Source organism: Sciurus carolinensis, chromosome 10, assembly GCF_902686445.1.
Source record: "Sciurus carolinensis chromosome 10, mSciCar1.2, whole genome shotgun sequence".
Taxonomy (NCBI): Eukaryota; Metazoa; Chordata; class Mammalia; order Rodentia; family Sciuridae; genus Sciurus; species Sciurus carolinensis.
In genome coordinates this window covers 65,919,771-65,925,938 of record NC_062222.1, presented here as the reverse complement: position 1 = coordinate 65,925,938, position 6,168 = coordinate 65,919,771, and the positions used below count along the sequence as shown (strand labels likewise).

Sequence of the window (6,168 nt, the reverse complement as noted above, 5' to 3'; positions counted from 1 at the left end):
ATAAGAATTGGCAAGACAGAGAGTGATTGCACATGATACTATAAAGACAAAAACTGGGCCTAAAAACTGAAATAAAATTACAGTGACTAACTGACCTTTACTAGTCCTGCCTTACCCTATTTTATTCAAATTAAGTTGATTTCCTTACTTCAAACATCCTAACAATATTTAGAGTTGCTTCTTGTTTAAACAAATCTCAAGATAAGGAAACAGTGAACTTCATACATCCAAATATTAGAAGAGAACTTTCCTACAGAAAGATTTATTTTGGTTCACAATAAAGGAATACTTATAATTCTCTATTTAAAGCAAACTTCCCTCAAACATGAAAATTATTAAAAACTTTTATAATTTCAAGAAAAAAATTATGTCCATTTCAATAAAACAAAGCTCATGTACAACTAGTTCGTTTAAATGTTGCTAGGCCTTCTGCCTCATGTTTTAAGGTGTCTGTTTTTTCTACATTGGTGGAGCTTGCTGAAGTTGGTTTGTGATGTGTCTCCTAATACACGTCCTTCTCAGAGGGCTTTTCCTCTGATCTAGTATATAACCATGAACATCAGTGGAGGAAAGTGAAATGTAAAACATTGGACCCGAAAAGAATTGAGGACCTGCAGAACAAGAAGTTTTAATGAATCATCTACAGAGATGTAAAACTCATCATGAACAATGACAGGACTTCTGTAGAAAGGAACACTTGAAGCAAAGAGCTAAAGTCTGCAATGAATATAGGGAATGATCTGGTGGATGGTGGATACCGATGAGAATGAAAGGGGGTTACAGATGGCTTGAGTGCTCACTTTTGCAGCACATACACTAAAATTGGAATGATACAGAGGACCCTGCACAAGGATGACATGCAAATTTGTGAGGCTTTCCATATTTTTTATTGATCTTGTATTCTATGCCTCCCAAATTTGATGTATTTGCAAAGCCTTTTTCTAGCTCACGATCATATATATATGAGTATGTATTTTTACCAAAAAAAAAAAAATGACATGAGTTTCAAGTAGATTTTTTCAGGGGTGGGGCAAGGGAGTAACATTTATCTGGGGGGGGTGTGATGGGAAATTAAAAGGATACCAACTCTACCTCCTCCTAGTGTTCTGTGGGAAGAGAGAGAAAAAACATTCTCTTGTGAGACTTGTAGAAAGAGATAGCAAACCTTCCACTGAACACAAGTAATGATAAGTAATAGTTACAGGAGTGTTCACTCAGCTTAAGAATACAAGCTCTTTTTCACATATGCCACCCTAGAGGGCACAGAGGAAGCATCAGGGCAGCTGGGTAGGAGGTTATTTAAGTTAAGGAACTGTACAGGAGTCGATGTGAGACTCTCAAAGACTCAGGGATCTAGTGTCTAAGGTAAAATGTCATAAATATGGTACCATTAGTCTGCATAATTTCTTTACAGGGAGAAGAACAATGGACTCGAATTATAGTCTCATCCTAGATACTGACCTCTTTATTACAGGGATAGGGACAGGCGAAGTTTTGAAACAGAGTAGGGAAAGCGAGTGACTGTTTTCCCAGAACTGTGGGGATCCTTTCGGGGTTCTCTGAGCGCTTATTGAAGAACTATATGTATCTTTTTCATCATTGTACTTTCGATGTTTAGCAAAATTACTGGCAACCCACATTTGTGTATTAATGACAAATAAACAATATTAAAAGCTAGAATAAAAAATGGGTAATAAATGCACTGACAAAGCAATTTGGGAAAAAGACAAAGACTGCACCAGATTAAGAAATCAGGGAAAGATCCAATAAGGAAATCCCTTTGCAGTATTCCTCAGTGTTTGACAGGTGATGTTGTGACAGGTGGCTGACAGTGGCTCTGTTGCTGCTCCCATGACGGTGAGCACGTGATGTGTTTGCATACTCCTTTAATAAAGACCACTTCTGGGTGTCCTGATTACATTCACCTATGCCTCATGATGTGCAATTAAAAGATTTGGTTTTCCTAAATTGCTTTGTGTTCCATTTTTACATTTCCCAAGTGGTAAGGAGAAATGTCTGAATAAGGAGCCATCAATTGAAATCTTCTCATTTATTGTCTGCTTTAAAGGGAAGCTGGGGCCCATTTGGAAAGGTACCAAGGGTGGATAAGAGGAATAAAACATACCCTGACAATTTAGAAGATTCTATTATTTCTCCAAGGAAATAAGTGACATAAAAATGTCTACCTGATGAATTTGGTAAAATATCAGTATATTAAATGCCATGTTCAGCTTGCCTCGTCATATGTACAATTTAGTCAGTAGAGAGCCTGAGGATCCATCCTTCCAGGTCTAGAATGATTTCCTTGTGCTGTCAGAGCAGGGCAGCAATAACTCAGTGCTTCAATATGGATTTGTCCCTTTGATATAGTTTTCAATAACATTATAGCTATAGGCTATTTTTATAAAATTCCCAAGTTGGTACAAAATTACTTTAACCTTAAGGGTTCTATCCCACTCTTAGATTCACTTCCTTTCAGGTTTTTCTATTTGTCTTAATAAATCTGTGATGGAGAAATTCCCCCTTCCCAGATAGGAAAATATGAAAGAAGGGTTTAAGACCTCCATGTCAGTCAGATTTCCACTTTGGAAGAACCATTTCAAACCTGGAGTCCTTATGAATTAAGGTTAATAATGCCTAAAAACTCACAGGGAAAAATGTCCAAGCAATCTCAAACAAAAAAGACGTTTTATTCATCTGATTTGTCTTTACCTTTAATCTCATATGAAAAAAAAATCACAATTAACTACTACTACGTAATGACCCCAATACTTCATAGCTTAAAATATTCATTACTGGCCACAAGTTCCTGAGGGTCAGCAATGTGGGAGAGTTGAGAGTCTGGCTTACTCTGGTTCAGGAACTCTCCTAAGGCTGCAGGAGAACCTTCTGGAGGATTCACAGTCATTGCCAGGCTCCCTGGAAGCTGGAGGAACCATTTCAAATCTCACTCACTTGGTTGTTGATAGGTGTCAGTTCTTTACTGGTTCCTTGCTAAGTAGGTCTTTTCACAGACTACCTGATGATCTTTATGACATAGCAATGGCTCTTCTCAGAGTTAAGTGATGAAACAGAAAAACCCCCAGGATGAAAGCTATAGTCTAAGATAACCTGATCATGACCATGCCATGCCTCTTTTTCCATTTCCCCTTTGTCATACAGACCAACCCTAAGACAGTGTGGGAAAGGACCACATAGGGTATTGCTACCAGGAGTGGGAATCACTGGGGACCATCTTGAAGACTATCACTACTATTAACTTAAATTAACATTTTATTATAGAAGAATCACCCATTTTGGAAAATACAGAAAAGGAGACTATAGAAAAAAATCAGTTTTACTACCATGCAATATTCACTATACCATGCTGATCTGTGCATGTACTCCAGGGATTTGTCATGCATATGTTGATCACAAGGTATATACAACTTGATTTTTCTGAACTAAGATCTCTAATTAACTAGTTCCTTCCATTGTGGACAATTAAGTCATTATAGATTTTTTACTTTTTGTTTAGAAATGAAATGCTTACTTTCTTTGTATATAAATACTTATACCAAGCTATGCTTTGCAACTTTAGTTCCTAAGTTCCTAAACCTGCATTGCAGGGAATGACAAGTTCCTCTGACTTCAGTGTATTGTCTGGACAGAAATATTCAAATCCCTTTGCCCTCTACTTGTGTTTTTTTTTTTTTTTTTTTTTCATTTGACAGAAACACTTTTGATTGGGCATCATCAGCTATAGGATAAAGTATCACTACTAGCCTTGGATTTGAGGAACTTGGGGGTAAAAGTTGAGAAGAAGGCAGAGCCAGAATTGATAAAAAGTGATTAGAGGTTTAGCTCAGTGGTAGAGCACTCGCCTAGCATGTGTGAGGCACTGGTTTGATTCTCAGCACCACATATAAAATAAATAAATAAATAAAGATCCTTCGACAACTAAATAAATATTTTAAAAAGTGATTAGAATAAGTGCAAATGGGTCCACAGTTAAAATGAAAGTGTCTCCATCCTGCAGGGCAGAAGTAGTCTGAGTATTTTGTCTGGAATATTGTGTCTTTGAAAGCTTGATCAGGGGCACATCTGACAGGTAACAGGAAGTGGATGCAATACAGCGGAGTAGCTCCGATTGCCTTCTAGGTGCAAAGTGTTGGTGAATCCCAACCCCTGGTCTTCTCCAGGAGCATAGCTGGAGCTGGAGTTAGTGAAGTGGAGGTCAGGGAATGTTATGCCACTTCCCATGTATATTTTACTTTGTTTTTGCTTCTATTTTAAATTTTTTTCTTAGACTTTATCTCCACTTTGGTAACAGGTATTAATAATAGGCATTTCTTTGGTGTTTAATATGAATAGCTCACTTTTATTGAGTATGATGTTATCTTAGTATTTGAAATGTCACATCTTATAGAAACCAACCACCTGGTAGATGCTGTTATTATCTCACTTCTACAGATGAGGAAAGTGTGCCACAGGGTATTGAGAACCTTGTCCTGAGACATGTTAGAGTCAGGCTCCAAAGGAGCACTTAAACTCTCTGTGCTAATATTGCTTCCCAGTGCATTCCGGGTGCTGTGCTGAGCAATATATATATATTCTCTTATTAATCTTTATACAACACCAGGAGGTAGTTGTTATTTTCCAGTTTAAAGGTGGGGAAACTGAGGCTTAAAGAAATTGGTTATTTTGGTCAAGTTAATATAGTAAGAATTAATGTTCAAACCAAGGTTTGTCTGTCATCCAATTCTGTCCTGGAAGCATTATGTAAAATATTGTGGGGAACATTCATTATTCTCTTCCCAGCTAGGATTCTTTCTCTGTACTTTTGTACCATAAGTGTATTATTTCAGTATTTTTGAAAACAGCTCTCTGCTTGTTTGTAACCTTCAAAGAGTAAAGGAACTACAAAGAAGGATGGATTTTGGATACAAAATTTCCCTCTTCCACTTATACACCTTCTGTGAATTGTACTTTCCCCAAATTCACGTGTTGAAGTCCTATCCTCAGAACCTCAGAATGTAACTGTACTTGAAGATAGGGTGTGTAAAAAGCCAATTAATTTGAAAGGGGAAGGTTAAAGTAAGTTCTAATCCAACCTGACTAGTATCCTCATAAGAGGAAATTTCCACACACAGATTCAAGTATGTTCACAGGAGAGACCATATGAGGACACAGTGAGAAGGTGTCATCTACAAACAAAGGAGAGAGGACTTGGAACAAACAACCTGAGGACACCACACTGTTGGATATCCAGCCTACCAAAAAAAGTAGAAAAATAAGTTTCTGTTGTTCTAAATCCTGTGATATTTTCTAGACAGCCTCGGCAAATAACACCAAGCAAGCTGACTTGGGTCTCCTTCTAACATCTCTATGAAATCAGCCATTTAGGCAATTTTATCTTCTTTCTTGGAAGCGGAAAGTCATCTTTTCCCTCTTAATGACATATACTTCCCTAGAAGGGTATGAATTCTTTTGAAATCAGATCAGTCACCAGTAGAAGTAAATGCTAGATTGTACATGTGCCCAAGTGTGGTCTGTAATAAGAAAGTCGGTCCTGGGCTGAGAGACTTGTCAGGCCTGGAGTGTTTCTGAGTGAAGAGGCAAATAGTTTTCAACTCATAGGAGAATAAATGAGTTAGGAAGAAAAAGGAACTTATAGAAGGAAGGAAAACTTCAAATTCTTTTAAATTGAAATTGTCTTTAGGCAAATGAGATATTTCTTATGGAACTAACATAGACTACCTCAAGAGGCACAAATAAGCAAATTGTATCTTCTCTTTTTTTTCTAAATGGGGTTAAACCTAAGAGTTAAGTCAAGTTGTGATTCTTTAAATTGTTGCTCTTTTTTGGCAGATATTGCTACTTACCTTCCATAACAACAATAGCAACGGAAACAAAATTTATCTATGCAACTCCATAACCCACTTCCTCCCAACTAACATTGACAAAATTGGACTTCTGTTCCCAGTTAAAAGCACTCTACCTTTCCTACTCCCCTAGAGCTAGAGTGAGTTGCACTATCTTGTTCTGGTCAATGACACATAAGTGGAAATCTACTGATTACCCCTTCCAAAAATCTCTATTGTTTTCCTGATTCTTTTTTTTTTTTTTAAATGACAAGGTGAAGTGGAATGTATTGTTAGTTCTTCTTCCTTTAATCTTTTTCTGCTT

General features: G+C 37.1%; 1 pseudogene; it reads left to right on the top strand.

The window, feature by feature from the left end:
- Positions 1 to 792: 792 nt before the first annotated feature.
- On the top strand, positions 793 to 887 carry LOC124995221 (uncharacterized; annotated as a pseudogene).
- Positions 888 to 6,168: the final 5,281 nt, after the last annotated feature.